This window comes from Octodon degus, unplaced genomic scaffold (genome assembly GCF_000260255.1).
Source record: "Octodon degus isolate 3935 unplaced genomic scaffold, OctDeg1.0 scaffold00180, whole genome shotgun sequence".
NCBI classification, from domain to species: Eukaryota; Metazoa; Chordata; class Mammalia; order Rodentia; family Octodontidae; genus Octodon; species Octodon degus.
The window spans coordinates 907,967-928,542 of NW_004524756.1; the positions used below are offsets into that span (position 1 = coordinate 907,967).

General features: G+C 46.0%; 1 protein-coding gene and 1 long non-coding RNA gene across 2 annotated transcripts in view; one reads left to right on the plus strand and one right to left on the minus strand.

The window, feature by feature from the left end:
* Maml3 (mastermind like transcriptional coactivator 3) overlaps positions 1 to 20,576 on the plus strand; it is a 416,933-nt gene that overhangs the window by 48,312 nt on the left and 348,045 nt on the right. The window lies entirely within an intron of this gene.
* Positions 5,651 to 8,770, minus strand: LOC111813302. Its single transcript, XR_002818601.1, has 3 exons — positions 8,312 to 8,770; positions 7,560 to 8,131; positions 5,651 to 5,829 (listed from the first exon to the last, which is right to left on the minus strand). It is a non-coding gene; the product is annotated as an uncharacterized LOC111813302 (long non-coding RNA).

Genomic DNA, 20,576 nt, shown 5'->3' on the forward strand with positions numbered 1-20,576 from the left:
AGTGGCAACACAGCACAGACAGCAACAGGTGGACCTTAGGAAGTGGCGGGGAGCAGGGTGCACAGCCCAGCCGCCCTGCTGACTGGCTTAGGGACTTGGGGAGCTGCTGCAGTCTGAATTGTGTTGCTCTAAAATTTGTGGGCTGGAGCCCTGCTCCACATTGTGACTATGTTTAGGGAGAGACCCTTGAAGGGGGTAATTAAGGTAAGATGGAGTCATAAGGAAGCCCAGTCTAGGGTGACAGGAATCCTTACAAGAAGAGGTACCAAGGATGAGCATGCGCAGAGAAGAGGCCTGTAAGCCAGGGAGAGGGCCTTGGGCGAAACCAGCTGTGCTGGGACCTTAGCTTGGGCATGTAGCCTTCAAAACGGGGAGTAAATAGATTATTGTTGTTTGGGCCACTCTGGGTGTTTTTAAATTTTATTTATTTATTTATATATTTTTTGCGGAACCGGGGATTGAACTCAGGCCCTTGCACTTGCCAGGCAAGCACTTATTCTACTGAGCTATTTCCCCGGCCCTGTGGGTGTTTTTGTTGTTGTTATGGCAGCAAAGCAAACCAAAGCAGGAGAGTCCTGAAAGCTCTGTAGGTCTCCATGTATTTCCCCGCTTTAAGATGGGGCTAGAAATCGGGCTTGCAGCGCGGCTGGCTGCAGGAGGGCGAGTGATGTGATGCGATTGATGTTTCCTAATGGACGGAGAGTCCACGCCTCTGAGAACAGAGTAGGGCCTGTGCTCTGATCACCCAGGCCTTCTGCTGAGCTCTTAGTGCCTGAACAGCACCGAGCACTGCACACAGAAGTTTCAACCTCCCCACCACATTCTGCCTGGCCCCATTTGTCTTGTAGAAGACCCAGACTTATGACACAGGTGATTATTTTCAGCCTTCAACACTTGTTCTGTCTCCTTCAAGAGTGAGTCAGATCTGCCATTCACTTTGGTGTGGTTCTATTTGCTCTACTTTACAGGTGACAAAAGGGAAGGCTGGCACATGTCAGACATATGCTTGGCTGACCCAGCACGTGGCGTTGTGGTCACTAATTCAGGCGCTTGCACACACTAGAATCACATATCCTCCAAATAACGCCGATACCTTGAGTCAGCCTAAGTGGTTCTGGGCCAGCGAACTGAAGGTGTTTTCCATTCATGTCGCTCCTCTGTCAGCACGTGTGCATTTCCACACATGGTAGCTGCACAAGTGAAGACACACATATGTTCATCACCTGCCCAGGAAGAGAGAGCGGTGAAGGACAGAATGGAAGGTCCCTCCGCTTCCGGTGCAGTGTTATACCGGGTGGCTTCTGAAGTTATCTATTAACTGCATCTGTCTACATGCTCCTGAAAGTCTGTCCTCTCCTCTCTCAAAGTGAAGATGAGGGCTTATGTTTTTACCATTGGTGGTGTCTTTGCTGAGCTGTCCATAAATAACAGGTTCAAGCTAATGGTGTTGGGGGCTTGCTGCCACCTCCCATAGAGGAGCTGTAGCATAAGACAGGGAGGCTACTTTTAAGTGCTGAGCATTTAGTTGAGATTACAGACTTGTAATAATGTGTAATATCACTTCTTTAAGTTCAGTTTTCCCTTTGCTAGCTATGTTACCCTTTGTCAACTAAGTGTTCCCCTTCTGTTACGTAGGGTACCACAGGATGCCGAGGCAAATATGATGAAGATGGTGGCCCAGCTGGTTACCTGCTGCTGTCTAGCAAGGCACACCAAAGCGTGATGGGTTAGCAAAACAAAAACGGAAACAGAAAAAAAATCATCATTTAAGTGTGTGTGATTGTGTTGATCATGACTTTAAGCAGGACCCAGTAGGTGATTCTTCTGTCCTGGTGGACTTGGCTGTGGTCACTCGAGGGTATGAGTCAGTGGTCAGCATGGAGGGCTGGGGGGATTTTCTCCCCCACCTGGCACCTTGGCAAGGCTCCTTCGAAGCCTGAGCTCCCTGGGCTACCTCTCCACATGACTTTCCCATGAGGATAATCACAGTTCTTATGGGAGGGCTCTGGGTTCTAGAAAACCAAGACCAAAGCTGTCCTGCTCAGTAACTGGGCTGAGGAAATGGCCCAACACCACTCGGGCCTCTCCTGGTCCTCCTAGTGAAGGCCGCTCACGTTCAAGGGGAGGGAAATAGACTCATCAGTCACAAGAGGATTTCTCTCCACTCAGAAATTCCTCTATTCATAAAGATATTTTTTGAGCCTCTTTTATTCTCACTCTGTCCTTTCAGTTCAAGAAATTATCTATTTGGTTCCATCATTTTCTTGAGAGCAGAGATAAAACTTGCAGGTAATTTTTTTAAAAGCTCGAGTGATACTCGGTCGGTTGTGGAAAAACTAATCATGTAGTGGAGAAGGACCGTCGTGGCTATGGTGATGGGGCACAGAGTTGAAGTAATACACCTGAGGAAGGCGTCACTGCTGTAGGAGTGGCATGTCACTGGGTCAGCCAAGGAAGTCAGGGAGGCATTCAGAGAGGGAGGGGTGCTGGAGCCAGCCTCTGCAGTGGAGTCTTGCAGTGGGTGGAGGGGAGAAGGGGGCGGTGGCCAGGAGGGGTGCAGCAGAGGCAGTGCCCCAGAACAGATGGCACCTTCCAGGAACAATGGCTGCCTTCCTGAAACGCAGACGCCTCTGCCGTTCAGGGGCAGGGCTATGTGGTGCAGGCAGGCCAGGCTGAACAGATGGGCTGCAAGGGGACTTTGCCCTGAATGCAGACTGGCTCTGAATGTGATGGCCAGAGCGGGATGTGTGGCGAAAAGGGCCCGTCACATTTCTGATTTTTTTTTTTTTTTTGAGGGCTATTTCTAATAGCAGGTTGGGGTGGTTTGGAGGAGTAGCAGGCAAGAGGTTGAAAAAGTAGATGAAGGGCAGGGGCCTAGGAGAGCTGTAATAACAGTGGAGGGCAAGAAAAGGTGGGGGCATTGGGGGCAGGGAGGCAGGGAAACACCTTTCCTGGACGCCTGCTGTGTTCCCACGCTCTGTTCCCATCCTCCCTTCAGGTTAGTCTTCTTAGAAGTCTGTGTTTCAGATGAGGTCAGGGAGGATTGGAGACATTTAAAAACCACCTTGATGGTGGAGACAGAGATGGGATGAGGGTTGAGCTTCAAAGCCAAGTGAGCTAGGCTGCAGAGTGCCAGGGCTGCCTGTGGTCCTTGCACCCTCTTCTGCGGAAAATCAGTTCTGCCAGTTTCTTCCTTGCCGGATCAGGTGGCTGGCTGTGCTAGGGCAGAAGCAGACCACTCGGGACTTTGTTCGAGGTTTTACTCCCAAAGGGTGTGTATCAATCGCATGCTTCTGACTTGAATATAATCTTATAAACACTTAAGGCTTTTAGCTAAGTTATTTATTTATTTATCTATTTATTGGTACCAGGAATGGAAGTCATGACCTTGTGCTTGCCAGGCAGGTGTTTATGCCACTCAGCTATCTGCCTGGCTCTTTAGTTAATTTTTTTAATCAACTCAATCAACTGAACTGTTAGAAAGTACTATGAAATACACAACTCATGTAAACTTGACTGCACTCCCATTTTTGTGGTATGCCTCAGCTCTTTTTTCATTTCAGTTTAATATACATATATTTTTCATTTATGTATTTCAGTACAGGGTCTCACTATGCAGCTCAGACTTGTAGTGATCCGCCTGTTTTCAGCCTCCTCAGCACTGGGATTACAGGTGTGTGCCACCATGCCTGGACTCAATCTCTGGCTCAGTGCACCCCAGGGGCCAGCGGGGCATGTGGGGCCAGGGATTGAACCCTTAATATTTTGTATTGAGACAGTCTCCATAAGTTGTTCATTTTGAAATGCAGTCCTCCTGCCTCAGCCTTCCAGAGTACTGGGATTACAGGGTGCGCCACTGGTGGCTCCTGGCTCCGGGCCTTGCATTTTGTGCATAAACTATTCTTGCCCTCATAGCTGGTTTTATTGCACATTAGAATCTCACAGAGAGGGGCCAGGGTGATGGCTCAGTGGAATAAGCGCTTTCCTGGCAAGTACAAGGGCCTGAGTTCAATCCCCGGTTCCACAAAAAAACCCAAAACAAACAAAAGAATAAGAATCTCACAGAGACTCTATTGTGCCCCATAAGGAACACACCAGAACTTGAGGGAGGCCTGGGAAGGACAGAGAGGAAACGTAAAAATGAGTCAGGGAGCAGGCGGAACAATGGAGCAGTTCATGTGGGCACTTCCCGAGTAGAGCTGCGCCCCCTCCTATTAAATCACCTTTCTCCTGAGAGCAAAAGGGCCAGAAACAATAGGCTGTGTTTCTTAAATTTTATTTCTGCCTAAATGTGAAGCTGGTTGTGGGTCCCTTCAGCCCTCTGCTTTGGGGTTCCCGGGTGAATAGGGTCACGTAGTCTTCTTGTGAGGATTCTGGGTGCAGGCTGACCTCTTGGGAAAGTGCAGATACGTGCTCAGCACAGTGGGATCTTAAACCAAAAGGCCTTTGGAAAACCCACCGTCGTCCCAGTTTGCAGAGCCCTGGACAGTTACTGCTGATGCTGAGGGGAAGGATGAGGACAGAGGAGGGGGCTGGGATTTCTTCTTCTGCCAACTTGGTACCTAGAATCAAGCCCAGCACATGATAGATGAGCAACTGCTTACCTGCCACGTGCCAGGGTTTGTTAAGTGCTTCACATCTGATATCTCATTTAATCTTCATCATGACTGTGAAACCCAGTCCTGCATTCAACAGGTGAAGAAATATTATTGTCTGGAGAAGTTAGGTAACCCGCCCAAGGACACGCAGCTTGCCTGTCACACAGCTGAGACTCAAGCCTGGATTTGGGCTGTTCTAATAATACTTTTTGAGTATACCACAAATAGGCGGGGTGCAACGCAAATACCTTTGTCAGGCTATCTTTTGGTGTAAGTCAAACACCACCAAACAGCACATATGCAAAATAGAATTCACCCTAATTTCAATAATGTGTGATTTCTTAAAGCGCCTTGGACCAAGCATAAAATAACTGTTCAGTAAATGTTGAATAAATGAATGATTGGTATTTATTTCTGTTTGGTGTAATACTTAGTTGTGCAGAAAAAAAAAACAACTATGTGGAAGACTTGAAGATTTTGAGCCTTAAATAAAAATGTTATTTTTAAGAAATTTCATAATACTGGCAGGTTGACAAAATGTCAGTGATAGGCAGTTTGGAGACATTTGGTAGAAACAGCAACGTTGAGAATATTGTGGTAACTTCTCCAGTCCTCTGGAAGGGCTCCCTTCCATTTGGTCACCAGGAAGAGAAGTGAGCTAAGATACTCAGTTGTGAGATTTCCAGTTTTGCAGGAATGATCAGATGAGTGGCCAAACTTCAGCTTCTTTTCCGGCATTCTCTGTTCTTAACTCCTTGACACTGTGTACAGGTTAAGCTTTCTTTTTCTTTTTCTTTCCTTTCTCCTTCCTTTTCTGTTTTTCTCTCTCATACTGAGAATTTGTACCCAGGATCTTTACAGTGAGCCATTATTATTATTATTATTATTATTATTATTATTATTATTTTAAAATTTGAGCAGGCCCTTGCTAAGTCATAAATTGCCCAGGCTGGCCTCAAACTTGTGATCTTCTTGCCTTAGCCTCCCAGAGTGCTGGGATTAACCCTACCAATTTATTCTTTCTGGTCATTCTTTACCTTTTCTTTCTTTTTTTATTCAGTACATTGATATTTCACAACAATTTCCTGTTTGAGAAAGTTTTCCATTTAATGTTTTCTAATCCAACAGGCTTTTCATTTACTGTCACTGAGAACTTCCATCTCTTATGGAAAGTAAGCAGGTGCTACATGCCCTCTGTTTCTCTGCATCTCTGTGGGTTGTACCTGCTGAGCTGCGAAGAGAACGATGACCATATGACTGTCAGAATGGGCAAACCCAGCCAGCTTGCCTCCCTCATCTGAGCTGCTCTAGGACCTCAGGGAGGGGGTCTGACCCATGGTGGTGAAAGGCAGGGGTGAGGGACAGGAGAGAGGACAAGAGCCAAAGAAAGCCCCTTCACAGGTGCGACCTGCCTTGGAATCCATTCCTCTCTCTGAAGTCAAATCATTCATTTGTGTTCTGCCTGGATGAGGAGGTGGGGGACATGCTATATTTGGTAATTTTTTGGCAGATAAGATTTCCTGTTTCGCTGCATTTTAAAATAAAACTGCATATACAAATGTGTTCTCCAGGGAATTGAGTTGTTCTAGGTTGGATACTCTTGGCTGGTGAGGAAGAGCTATGGCGTGGCTGCTCCAAGTTCCACATTGGATGATGTTAGGCAACGGCTCATTTGTTAGGTATTTCAGTAGTTTCTAAAATTTCCAGATAAGAGCAGTCTACTTAAGTAAGCACTAAATCTCTCTTTTTTTTTTTTTGTCACAAAAAATGCCACCATTCTTCCTAAGTAGAGAACGTTTAATAGACTATGCCTTTTGCTATCACAATTGTCACCAGGAGGGTAAAGAGCATGTCTATGCAGTGTGATCTATGAGGGTGCCATCAGGGTTTGCTGCAGTGCTGTCCCTGAGCACGAAGTGTCCCAGGCTGCTGTGTACTCTATGTCCCCTCTTGGGCACAGAGTTAGCTCTTGTCCTGCCCCCACTGTGCAGGCACTTTGAGTCCCTCTTTCTACCCTGTGCTTCCCACGTTTTATACATAGTGTTTGTGCCTCAGGAATGAGAGTACACCAGCCACCAAGGTGGATTTAGAGCCCCAACAGACAGGATTGGAGTGCAGACCACATGCCCCCGGCCCTGGGCGCTGCCTCTACGCACCAGCACACAGACTTCCTGGTACATATTTTGACTTTTCAGAGGCATATTTCACAGAGGTTCCAGGCTGGATTTTAAGATAAGTGAGCTGTCGCTCTGTGACTCATCGTGTCCTGTTTTAAGCAGCTACAGCGAATGGAGGGACGTCTAATGATCCCCAGCTTCCTGTCACGGCTGACGTCATTGTCCTTGTCATCATCTTCCACTCCATCACATTAAAGATGCCAGAGTACAGAAGTTGTGAGACCAAATGTTTTACATAGACACCATCTTTGTGTCTAGGAGTCTACTGCCTTTAAATAGCCCTAGAATGGATCTGATTGAGATATTGATTGCCCTGTGGTAAGAAACAGATGGGATTAACTGCAACCTGAAAGTACCGATCCAGTATCCCGAGGGCTGCTATGTGTCACAGGTACTCACAGAGCCTCACGGGTGCTGAGACCTTGCGGAGAAATGGAGCGCAGTCTCTGATCTTGCACAGTGACAGAACATGCTTCGCCTGGTGGGGAGGGGCCCTGTGCATAGATAACCAGGCAGGAGGGTCGGGGTGTGCTCCATGGATGGACCCAGGGAGGGGGGCTTCCCGAGGGGTGAGCACTGGGAGGGACGGAGGGAGGTGGCAGTGGGAGTGTGCTGGCTGTCAGCTGTCATGCGGAGAGAATGAGGCTTAGGCATTAGCCTCCCAATAATCTGAAAGTACAGTAGCAAGAAGACAGTGAGGACAGATTTGGACTTGAACTAGGGCTGTGGTCTTATCTCTGGACTCTGAGAGCTAGTTTGGAGAGACTGGTGAGGTAAAATTTACCAAGTTCACAAGTAGATGTAGGAGATGTGGTGGGGGCAGTTAACATGTCCCCCGGCCTCTAGAGCAAGGTAGAGGCCCCAAATCTGAGTGAGGCCTTAGAGAGGAAAAGAATGTGCTCGGCTTTGGGTAAACTGCAGGTCTGCAGAGAAGGAGCCATCGTCGTGCTGGGCGAGCCAGGGAGTGGCAGCTCCAGGGATACTGCTCTGGGAATGTTGGGAAGAGTGACTGGGATTGTTGGGGGGGGAGAGGAGGAAGGAGCAAAGGTTCCTGGCAGTGAGTCAACCTGGCTCTGGCAGAAACGAAGGAGGGAGGACCAGTTAAACCCCAGGGGCAGGTACACTGGGAGGTTCTTGGAGAAAGAGGCGGGGCTTGGGTTTGAGGCCTGAGGCCAGGCAGCCCTGGGGCCTTGGGGTCGCAGCTCTGGAAAGACTGCTCTTCCGGGTGTGTGCGGGGAGGGAGCTCGGATGGGCGCTGCTGATTGGCCCACGCGCTGGTCTCGGCGCGGTGGCTGGCTGCCGGTCACGCGTGGGGGCGGAGGAGAGGAACTTGCTTCTTCATGAAGTGTGTTTTGGCTTTGAGACAAAAGAAAAAGAGTTTATTTGCACACTTCATGACCCGAAGAGACAGCCATTGATGAGAGTGCGAGAGGGACAGAGACAGACACAGAGACAGACAGAATATTTAAATAGTTGGTGCAGCTTGAAGCAAAAATTTAAAAACACACAGAGCCAAACGAAGGAAGAGAAAGTTACTTTTGTGTGGTCTCTAATTTCAAAGTTGGTCCTGAGGCTGTGGCTCTTTTAGGAGTCCACCTCCACCTTTGTCAGTGCTGTCCCAGAGATGAGTGAGGGCGATGGCTGAAATGAGCAAGAAGAGGGCCCACGGGTCCCAAATGTCACCTCTTTTCCCATTAGAAACCCTGGAGGAGGTGAGCCCGAGCAAATCCGGTCTCTCAGCTGCCTCTTGGCTCACTTTGCCAAGATCGAGATCTTTCTTTGTTATATGCTGAGCAGCTCCCCGCTGGGATTCGGTGGGGAGCACCCAGCCCAGGATGGCGGTGAGCCATGCCCAGGCCCCAGGTGACGTGGCACCTGCCCAGCGCCGACCGGAAAAGGGAAAGGCGCAGGATGGGGCGTCTCCACCCCTTCTCAGCTAGGTCTCACCTGGATGGAGCTCTGGGGCCCGGCCTGGTGGGGGAGAGGACAGACTAACAGTGCTGCCCTGTCACCCCCGCCTGCCAGCTCATTTGCTGAGAAGTTGAGAGTTTTATTTTAGAGCCAGAGACAGGCTGTGGGGATCCAGCCAGAACAGGTCTCTTCCGGTCCTGCCCTCTTGCTGTGGTTGCTGGAGCTCAGAGGGTGGAAGGTCTGAGGGAGCTTGCTGCTTTCTGCAGGGTGAGGGGACAGGCTCACTCTCACTGCTGTTCTCTGGGGTCACCAAGAGGCTGATCATCTGGAGACTCCTGCCCTCCCCTCTGGCATTCTTGTTGGCCTTCCGGTCTTCTCCAACTGCAGTGTGTCAGGCAGGATCTCTGATCTGAGCCACCTCAATGCCCCTTTCCCTGCCCTCCCCCATCAGGGTTTGAAACACTGCATCTGTCCTGGTAGATTGGTACATTGCAAAGGGAGACTCAGGTTATGCCAGTGGGCGCCTTTAAACTTCTCTGGTAAAAGTTCAAATGCAACTCCTGAGGTGACACAGAATAAACCAAATATTTGAAAAAAATTAGGCTGGGTATAATGATGCATCCCTGTAATCCAAGAACTTGGGCAGCTGAGACAGGATCCCTGAAAGTTCGGTGCCAGCCTGGGCACAAAGTGAGCTCAAGGCCAGCCTGAACCACATAGTGAGACCCTGTTTCAAAAACAAAAAAGGAGGCTGTACAGGACAGTTCAAAAGGGCACCTTTGTGAAACTTAAAAATCCCGAATACACCATCTGAAAGGCTTTTGTTTATTTTTCAGATTTAAGAAGACATCTGGTTGTGCGGTTAAGGAATCCTTTTTAAAATCAAATTTGTTGATTAAGTATACAATTTACTACCAGCCTACGATATGACCACAGACTACAAATATAAATTTTAGATATATGTGTTCCCCACACCCAAGGTCCCAGTTATAGATGGATAAACACCCTGCATGGAAAGTCTCATTGCAAAAAAGAGCAGCGGAACTCAAATGAACATGTTCCTGTGTTCCTGTTTGTAGGCTATGGCTGTCTTGATTTTGTGATCATCTATTGCGATAATCCCCACTACTCTGTTTGTCTGGGGTCATGCTAGGCAGTTAAATGTCTGTTGCACCACCATGATTGTTTTTATTGAGACAGGGACTCATTAATCGCCCAGGATGTCCTAGAACCCAGGTTCCTCTTGTTTCAGCCTCCCTAAAGGCTTTAGCCACCACGCCCACCTGCGCCATCACCACTGGCCTGGCATTTTGGGTCAGCCTTTCCCAGAGCACAGCCTTGGATCCCTTGGGGAGACGCCCTTGGGCCTCTGCTTCAGGAGAACGCTCTGCAGCTGCTGAGCCAACTCCCTGAGCTATTGGAAGTCTGCGGCGCCCAGCCCAGTGTTCCTGTTCTGCTCTGGAGTGGGCCTGAAAGGCAAATGACAGGGAGTTCAGTGGCCAGTGGATAGTTACTGCTCCGCACCCTGCAGGATGGGGGAGCCGGATGTTTTGTTCATTTGTTCTGGGTTTTAGGGAAGCAGTGATGCATTAATTGGAGGAGGGTTTCTGGGTGACCAAGCCTCATACAGATTGGCTCCTTATTTGAACCAGCTGGGAGGGTGCGTTAACTGTTCCCTTGTTAACAGTCTGCTTACTTCCAAATCCAGTTTTGCTCTTACTGGAGCAGAAGTTGAGACATTTGCTCCTTTGATTCCAGTAGGTAGAATTCCAGTAGGTGGACCATTGGTGGAGTTTGAAGACTTTGTGAACATCCTCTTGCAGTTGGAAAGGCCCTGTTGACCAGCCACAAGGTTGTAGAGTCTGCACCAGGAAAAGGAGAAATGCAGTGTGAATTCCCTGCTTCCCCTCCAGCCAACCCGGTAGTCTCTGGTATTTTTTTAAGTTTTTATTCCAAAGTGATCTATGAGTCAGAGATAGCAGTAACCACAGAGATGATACCTTACTGGTCTTTTTGGAGCTAACCATCTGTTTGTTTGTTTGTTTTCTGTATTTAGGACAGGGTCTACAGGGTCTCAGTACATAGATCGGATGCATAATGATTCTCCTGTGTTCAGCCTCCCAAGGGCTGGAATTACAGGCGTGGGCCACCACACCCAGTCTCAATCTCAGCCTGCCCCAGGGGCAGGGCCAGCATGGCACACTGGAGATTGAACCCCGGCCGCTGTGCTGTGCCTAAGCAGGTGCTTTAGTCTGCTGAGCTATCAGGCTGGCCGTAACTGTCTGCTTTGACGAGACAGGAAATATAAGTGTGGTCTACTGTCTCCTGGCTCAGAATGGTGATCCTTCCTGAAGAGAAGCTTGAGGTCCTGGAGAGAGTGTTGCTTGGGGTGGGCTGGGCTAGGCCTGGACTGCTCTTTTGAAAGACAACCCTGGTCTGACCATAAACAATGATTAGGATGATTACCTTGCATTTGAGATAAGCAGACTAAACAAGCTTCTGAACAAGTTGAGAGCACTTTCTGTGTAACCTGGTTGTCTGCTGCAGTCAGAGTTCTCTGGGTCTAAATACCTCATAAGTACTGTCTAATGGGCCCTTTGTTTCTGTTTATAGGATTTCCTTCAGTAGAGGTAGCTTCGACTTTTTTTCCTCTTAAGATAAACCATCCTCTTCTAGTTCATTGCATTTAACTAGCTTGCTTTATCGGTCATTTCCAGAACCAGAACATGTCTGCTTAGAGATGATTCTGCCGAAGGCCAGTCCTTGCTGAAGCGGCAGAATAAGTGCAGAAGCAGGACCCTAACCAGTCGTAGCAGGTGAAACTCAGCCTTTCTCTTATCCCAGGTTGCAAGGGCTTGAGAAGCTCCCCTCTGTGCTCCAGCAAGCCTGGCTGGGGACAGAAAGATGGCCCAGGAACCCATGGCCAAGCCTGGCCGTGGGCAGTGGTCTCAGCAGGGCTTTTTGCTGTTGCATACTTCTTCAGATCCGGGCTGGCTTGTCCTCATTGGAGAAGGCCTTCTGTCCAATTCCCGAGGAAAGCCTGATCCAGGATTTGTGGGATGGCACAGTAGTGCCCACAGATGCTCCAAGAAGGCAGAGCAAGTGTTAGTAAAGCCTTTCCACATGGGAGCTCGGCTTTGTAGTAGAGTTGGGCTATCTGGGTTTAAGTTCTAGTAGCCATTTGACCTTGGTAAATTAGTTGATCTCAGCTGCCAAATGGGATCACACTGCCGTCTAACCTATCACCGTGTTGTTCTAATTGAGCTGCTGACAGTAGCACTTACTCAGGATTTTATAGCAGCACTTAGAAGAGAGCCTAGAACATAGCGAGTCCAATTTAAATGGGAGCTGCTGTTCTTACTGCCCTGTTGTTAGCATTTGTGTTCTGACCTCATGTCACAAAGGTGAATAACAGCACTCGAACATTCCATGGAGGCCATGCAGAGCCTGGGCAAGCGGGTGTCATTCACTTGCACTTAAGTTTCTACTGCGTTTTTGTTGTCTGACCACCCTGGGAAATGGGCCACAAGAGAAAGGCTCTTTCCAGTGTCCTAAGAGTACAGAAATATAGGCACACCACAAAAACCAAGAGCAAATTAGGAATAGGGAAAACAAAGAAATGGAAGCTTAAACCCCAGCACTGAGTTGAATGTGTGGAAGCATCTTCACTCACACTTCTTGGCTGCCACTGTAGAGCTGGTGCGGTGGATTCAGAAAGGAATCTGCTGATAATTTGAAAAAGCTACAATTTTATGTAACCTAAATACCATAGAACACACCAAGTAACTGGAAAGACTAAAATTCCTCCTGCCAGCACTGTTTATGACAAAGGAAACAGTACAGATCCTCAAATTACACAGTGTCAAGGCAGGTATTGCTCGATGAAGAATTCTCTTTCGGGTACAGTGGGTACCCTAACAGAATAGATATGTAGGATGCTATGAAAGGAAGGGTAGAAAAGACAGCAGGCGTCTCGGGGTACAGCTAGAGAGCATGACCTCTGAGAAGCTAGGGTAGCTGTACGGAATGGAGGTTTTAGTTACATGGACACATGATAGTTGTTCAGACCTATAGGGCATGTCTTGTTGTGTCCCCCAGGCTAGGCTTGAACTCCCTACCTAGCTGTATAGTTCAGACTAGCCTCAAAATTGCATTCCTCCTCCGTCATCCTACCGAGTGCTGGGATTATAAGCATGTGCCACCACACCCTGCCAATGTGATGTTATGCTAAATGAAAAAATCAAGGCTTGCCAATGTTCCGTTTCCTTGGGTTGAAATAGTAAAAGCCATCTCTTTTAGCTCTTTTGAAATATATGTACATTTATCTTATCCACAGTCACTATACTGTTGAACAGAACACCTCTGGCCTAACTTTGTACAAAGAAAGGAAGTTGTTTAATGTAGAAGGGTCTGTTCTGTATTTTCATTCATTTTTTTCCTAATAAGTGAATGGGGGCAGTGTCATAAAGAAGAAAATCACTAGGGAAATTGTTCTTTCATTTCTCCCTTTGCCTCCGCATTGTTATATGTTTCAGGTTCCATTTCTATTTCTTGTATATTCACATGAGAGTAACAGTGTTTATTAACCATGTCTACAAGACCCAGAACATTTGTGTTTTTGTTCATATTTGTCCATACTTTGAGACAACCATAAAATATTTGCTCTTTAGATGCCTTTCTTGTTTTTCATAGAGAATGGTTGAAATTTGTTGGTCCTGTAGGTGCTGAGATCATTGATCTAAACCATAGGAAAGCAAGCATTAAAGCCCTTTGACAACTAGACAGTGTGTTGTTCAACTCTGCTGTGAGACAAAGGACCGTAAGGATATTGGTGCTGGAGATGAACTGCTAAGAGTGAGTCCAAATGTGCGCACTCGCATGTGTGTATCCAAGGGAATTCGAGGAAGCCAGGCTGTGGGGGACACCGAGGGTACAGAGGCCCATGCAGCCACAGTGGGACACTGGCAGGGTGGAGGGTCACAGCCCTCTGCAGAGCTCAGCTGTTCCTGGCGCAGAGCAGCTCCGGACACAGCACTGGAGCTTTTGATGTTTTATGTATGTACAGAGAGATGCTCTTAAAATTAGAAAACAAACATGTATGGAGGGCCTTTAAGAGCCATTTCTTAGATTAGAAAAGACTTGCACTGAATCCAAGAAAAGAAAACATCACAGTGAAATGGAAAGTTTACATGAGTTTTACTTAGGGCCAGAATTTCCTTCAGTAAAGTAAATTTAGCCCACTAGAAGTTAAAGGAGAAGGCATGAATTTTTCACTGGCAAAAATGGTAGTGATCTAACAATCAATCTGATCTGTTGGAAAGATGACCACAGATATAATTCAATTAAAAAGGCTGGTTTTCCATACAACTGGAGCTGCAGTTGTCAAGGAAATGGGACCTTACCGAAGGCAGCAAGCAGCTCTACCAAGTAAGAAGGATATGAGGTGTTTCTAGGGGGCATGGGCACCTTAGTCTTTATTCTGAAACTGCCTTACAGATTAAAATTGCAAAGTATGGGTAGGGTGAACCTGCTGGAGTGTGAGGGACAAGAAAAGAACTTGGAAGTATTTTTAGATCTGTGGGTCCTATTCCATGTATTCTCCTGCCTTGGCTCAGCCACTCAGGAAGCTTGACCTTTCTAGCAGCTCGGACAGTGGTGCAGAGTGGATTAGGAAGAAGTGGGAGGGGCCGGTGCAGGAACCTCTTTTCATTTTCTGAGTCCACTGGAGCAAAGCAGAGAATGCTTTAAGGTCATGTGCACATGCAGTGTGGCTCAGGTGACCACGCAAGGAATGAAGCCATTACTCCAGGGCTTTGTTGTTTTGTTTGGTTCCTCCCCAGTACTGGGAATGGAACCAAGGACCTAGCACATGCTAGACAAGTACTCTATCACTGAGCTATATTCTCTTTTTGAACCTTAAAGAGACAAAAAAAACCCCAATAAAAACAATGATATAGTATTTTAATACAAGATAATAAGAAATTAACAATGTTTATTATGTTGCATATTGCTATCTCCAAAGTAGTAGCTGAGATTACAAGATGTAGGCAAGTACACTTGATCAAACAGTATAAGCACAAACCATTTCTTTCAATGAACTAATAGAAATTACTAGTACAATTATCTTAGCTATCTTGTGTATGTATGTGTGTATATATATATATATATATATGTATTGTTGTTGCTCTTGTTCTTCCGCCATTCCAGTTGTTTTTTCCTTTTGAGCAGTTTCTTTTCCTTTCAGAATATCTATTGTGTATTTTGGATCTTATTTACTCTTAACTTTTTTACACTAAGGAGACAATATGATGTTTACACATGCAAATCTGATTTATTTCACTTATGAGTATGGTCTCTAGTTGCACCCATTTTCCTATAAAAATCTCTAGTTTATCCATCTGTGTAGCTGAATAGTATTCTAGTGTATAAAAATACCATATATTTTTTACCCACTCCTCGGTTGATGGGCATTTGGGTTGTTTCTGATATCTAGCTATTATAAATTGAGCTGCTATAAATGAGGGTATGTATAAATTGTTGTGGTTTTATGTTTTCAATTTTTCTGGGAAGATAACCAGAAGGGGGGTAGCTGGGTTGAAGAGGAACTCTAATCCTAGTTTTTTTTAAGGAATCTTCACAACGATTTTCACAGTGGTTGTACCAGTGTGCACTCCCACCAACAGTGGAGGAGGATTCCTTTTTCCCCACAAAGCCGCCAGTATTTGTTATTGGTTGATTATTTGATGATAGCCATTCTTTCTGGGGTGAGGTGGAATCTCAGGCTTGTTTTAATTTGCATCTCTTGAGTGACCAGTGATGTTGGACTTTTTTTCATATATTCATTTGCCATTTGCCATTTGTATTTCTTCATCTGAGAAGTATATATTCATCATAGATGCCCATTTTTGCATTGTGTCTTTAAATTTGGGGGCCCTGACTGTTTTCAGTTCTTTATGAGTTGTAGATAGAAGTCCTTCGTCTTTTTTAAAAATTTTTTTAATTTTTTTTTAAAGTCCTTTGTCTGAGGGACAGTTGCTAAATTTTTCCCATTCTGTGGATTGTCTTTTTATTCTATTGATGACTTCTTTTGATGTACAAAAACATTTTAGTAAGATGAGATCCCAGTTGTTGATTGTTTTAAGTACTTTCCATGCAGTTTGGTTTTTGTTCATGAACTCTCTGCCTACCCGTGTCTTCAAGATATCTATTTCCTTTCTCTTCTAGTAGACTTGGTACTTCTCTTTTAGTATTTGGATCTTTGATCCATTTGACTTTAATGCATGGTGATAGACATAGTTCTAGTTTTAGTCTTCAGCATATGGAAAGCCAGTTTTTCCATCACTATCTTTTTTTTTTTTTTTTGGTGGAACTGGGGATTGAACTCAGGCCCTGCAAGTACTTATTCCACTTAGCCGCTCCCCAGCCCCTCCATCACTATCTATTAAAGAGGCTATCTTTCTTCCAATGAACATGCTTGGCCCCTTTGTTAACGATAAGGTGGCTCAATGTGTGTGTGGTTGTGTCCACATCTTTTAATCTGTTCCACTGATCCTCAGGCCTGTTTTATTGCCAGTACCACATAATCCCCTTTTCTAAAAAATCAAAAATATTTTGAGACAGGGTCCCCCCATGTTGCCCAGGCTGGCCTCATGGCCAGCCTCCTCCTTCAGTTATACCAGACCCTTGAGGTGTGGGCCCTATCCCAGGTGAAGATCCAAACCAGCGGTGTCCTTAGAAGGCCTGAGTGCTCTGTGTGGACCTGTGACTGCACAGCAAAAAGAATCACTGGCCCCAACTGCTTAGCTACCCACCTATTACCTGTTTGCTGGGAGCTTGGGAGGAAATAAGCAGAGACAACACAGGAACAGGTTAGATAACAGCCCTCTAGAGCTTTTTGTTTACCCTTGCTGCCCCTGGTATGTAAACAGTTCTGGAAGTCGTGAGCTCTCCTCATGGCCTGTGAAGAGCTTCACTGTGGTCTGGGGCAAAGGATGCAATAGGCATTGGAGGGGACAGAAAAGGTGGAGTTTCCAGGTGACCACCAAGCAGCAGCAACAACGTTGATACTAATAATCCAATCCTGAACCTTACAGCTATCTTTCCCCCGTCCCTTTTTGTTTTTAAAGGAGGGTTCCATCCAGGTTTCTATTGGATTAGAATGGTTAATACAGAAAAAATACGGTAGCATGTTTTCCTAGTACACTTCTATACTTCTCTCAACATACGATAAAAAACAAACAAAACTCTGAGCACCGTGAGTTCAAGCTGTTGTTGTCAAAATAGGTTAAAGGCTTGTCTTCTTTGGAAGCATAACTTTTGTTCACGGTGTTAAAAAATAGTCAAGAAAGCTTTTTCTCCTTTTTTAAATTTATGAGTCTTTTTCATTTGGTAGATCGAGCAGTAAGTACCAGCTAAGAGTTGTGCTCCATTGTGACATAAGGTGGAAGGGGAATATTAGGAATAAAAGGAGGTAGGGAGGGGAAATCTGAGACAATACACAGATACAGGAAGTTGAAGAGTTTAGGAAGAAATAAACTTTTAAGTGACTGGTCTACTAGTGAAAAGGTACAGGGAGATAACACTAGACCTTAACCTAGAGGAGGCTGACCCTTAGAATACTATTCTGCTGGAGTTACACACTTTCACTATTTGTGCCTACATTGCATGTTACATTGCTCATGCAAACCATAAAGATAGTTGAGAAAAATTTTGTAAGCAAATAAAGCATTTAAGCGACTGTAACAAGGCGAATAAGCATGGCTTTGAATTTGCCTGTGCCACTAAAGAATAAATAAGTAGTCATTGATCTGTTGCTCTTCTAGTAACTTCGAATGTTCGGGAAGCATTTAATAGGCCATGTTATAGAATAATCATAATCAGTCATTCATTTGTTCACTTAACAAGTATTAAGTGCTGAGTAATAATGACCTGTCATGATTTTCAGACTTCTAGAAATCATTATGGAAATGGGCGCTCCCTGCTGAGAGTGGGAGAGTACCCCAGGAGTTGCACCTGGTTCCCAACTAGAGCTGAGGCCTGCTATCAGCAGGTTTTTGCAGGGTTTGTGTTTTGTTTTGTCTTTTAATCTGGGGTGTTTCTTTTGCCACCGGGTTTCTTTGAAGCTGGCGGGAATGAGTATGGGAGACAACTGAGGACTGAGGAAGGGTGCAGGGGGCCAAATGCCTGGTAACAGCCTGGGAGAGGTCAGGCCCTACGAGTTGATTCTAGTACAACAAACCAACATCATTTGGCCTGGTTAAAACAGGGAAGGCTGGGGGGAACTTTCTGGTAAGAGCGAGAGGTGAAGGTAAAGATTAACTGGAGTTGCCAGGGAAGTGGGTGGCAGTTGGGTGGTGTAGCTTAACACACTGACCGACGTGTTAGCAGAAGGAGCCAGCTGGCATTTGTGTGCACACAGGAGCACGCACGACTGCATTCCTTCCTAGTTTGTTCTGCTCTTTAATATCACACATTTGACTTGGGTAGCCCCTGCGCGCCATGCCTGGGGCAGGAGAAGTGCGGGTACGTTGGGTGGCACCCGTGGGAGAGCCACTGCTGAGCAGCAGCCCTGTGTGAGTTATGCATCAAAAGAATGGGCCTCCTCCCGCGGCTGAGAAAAACAAATGGGCCGGGGAAGGCTCGATCTACGAGGCGAGGCTGCTTTCTGAGCTGTGCTCTGCTGGGAAGAGACAAGACCCGAGTTTCGTTTTCCTTTTTCTGCTTTCTAGCCAGGTTGTTCTGGCAAATCACGGAGCAGTTCTGCCACGAAATGAGGGTAATGACTTTTACCCTTTGCCCTCCAGGATTTGTGGTGAATATGAAATGAAATTGCTCAGAGAAATATTGTGGGGTAGTGTTAAGCACTGCGTACACAGGGAAGATGGGTGTCATTACAGGATACTGACAGCATCTGCCTGGTGGGTCCTAGTTGGCTGGCCTCACTGGTTTGCAGGAATTACCTTCGAGTTGGAGCCTGGAAGAAGTCACACCTGGGAGTCTCCCTCCGTTCTCAGACTATCGGGTGCATTTGTAGCAGTTTTTGACAAACTCCCAAATCCAGTTTCTTTTCTGTTTCTTTTCCTTCTTCATAAATCCCTGAGTACTTTAGTTCTGCTTTGGGGAAGGTGTCTAGGCAACTTTGGTGACCTAGGGGTTTGGGATGAATGTAACTTTTTGCCTGCCCCCTTTGAGTCCTCACACCCTGACATCAACTATGAGATGAGCCACGCATGCTCCACCGGGAAATCCTCACCTGGGCTCAGGTGTGTGGCTGTGGTAACACGCTCTTGTGGGCTCCCTTCAGGCCCACGGGGTGGGGGTGTTCCTTAGAGCCTGTTTGACTGCCTTTCCTCTCAGAGTGAGTAGGCCACATATGTGTGTCATGCCTCTGTGTGGCTTGTCTTAAATTAGTCTGTGCCTGAACAATGTAAGGAAGAATTTCACTTTGAGAACATACGGAGATGACCACACTCTGCCCACATGGGCCCCCCGGGAGAAGAAACTTGCCCTGTTGGTCGCGAACGGCAGTGCGCAATAAAACATTCTTTCCTTGAACTCTTTTCACTGCAAAGGAGGCACAGGGGAGAACACAGCAGGAATTCTTTCTTTCAGTCACTTCCCCCTCTGCTGCTTACATTCACTCCACAGATCTTAGAGGGCTGCTACTGTGTGTGAGAGAGGAGACAGAGCATGCGTTTTATGGAAGAGACTGATTAGCTTTGGCTGTTTTTGTTGTCATCGGTAGTGCTATGGATCCTATTTTATGTTTACTGCCCCTTGACATTTCTTAAAAGGAGTCTTCAAAGCAGATGGTCCTATTCTGATGACAGGTTTCTGGGCAATAAAGTTGACAGGGTTTAACATGGGGAAAGTAAACCTAATGGAAAAAGAAAGCAGTATAAACAACTGCAGCTCCACTCCACAAAGACCTTTGATGGGAAAGGGCCTTGTTTATGAAGATCGAGGGGCAGCTTAGGCTGATCACGTCCTCCAGGGTTGTGGAGTGAGAGGTCTGCTTCCAACCCTTCTGGTGAGATAACCCCAGCGTTTGTAGCAGCAGCCAACTCTTAAAGCCAGGAGATAATGCCATGGCAGAGAGACCTCAGTGTTGTCTAACAGGATTTCTCAAGTGGAGTTATGATGGATTGGTTTCCAACTCCTGGTCTGTTTGTCTGCTTTGCCCTTAGCTCATCCAATCACCAGTGTCCTCCCCTCTTCAACCAACCAATCTCTGTGCATTGAGTGTAATTCACATTTACATACTGAGCTTGAAACCAGCTTGCTTACTATAACCAAGGTTGTAGCTAAAAAGCTTTATTATACTAAACACACTATTTTAGGAAATAGTGAGAATGTTGTCCAGTAGTCCTCCAGTGCATGGATTTTCTAGTCATTGATAAAGCAACGCATCAATGGAGATTTTGCTGGTGGGACTTTCAGAGTGGGTAATAAATGGTAGTTTACATTCATTTTCATGTACGCAGGTGTGTATGTATTTTGATTTTTACTATGCGTTTAATCTCACAACGAAGACTTAAGATGTGATAGGTGTATGTCCCCTTGATGAATGGATTTGTTGTATATCACAAACTTGTACTACTGAAGAAGAAAACTTTTTAAATACCTATTCTTCTCCATAAACAGAATTCCAGTGAAAGGAATCTAGACAGGAGACTAAAGCATTTTTTGAAGACAAAAAGTGCTATTGCTATAGCCACAGAAGTTTAAACAAAAATGTAATAGTATTACTGTAAAGGAACATGGTTCTAGAAAGGACCATGTTGAAATAGGTTACTGTAAAGAAGTGTGTAGCATAAGTGGTCCAGGTGTTATAGCACATTTACTTACAGTAAGGCACGGTAGAAAAAGGCACCCATCTAATAGCTCATAT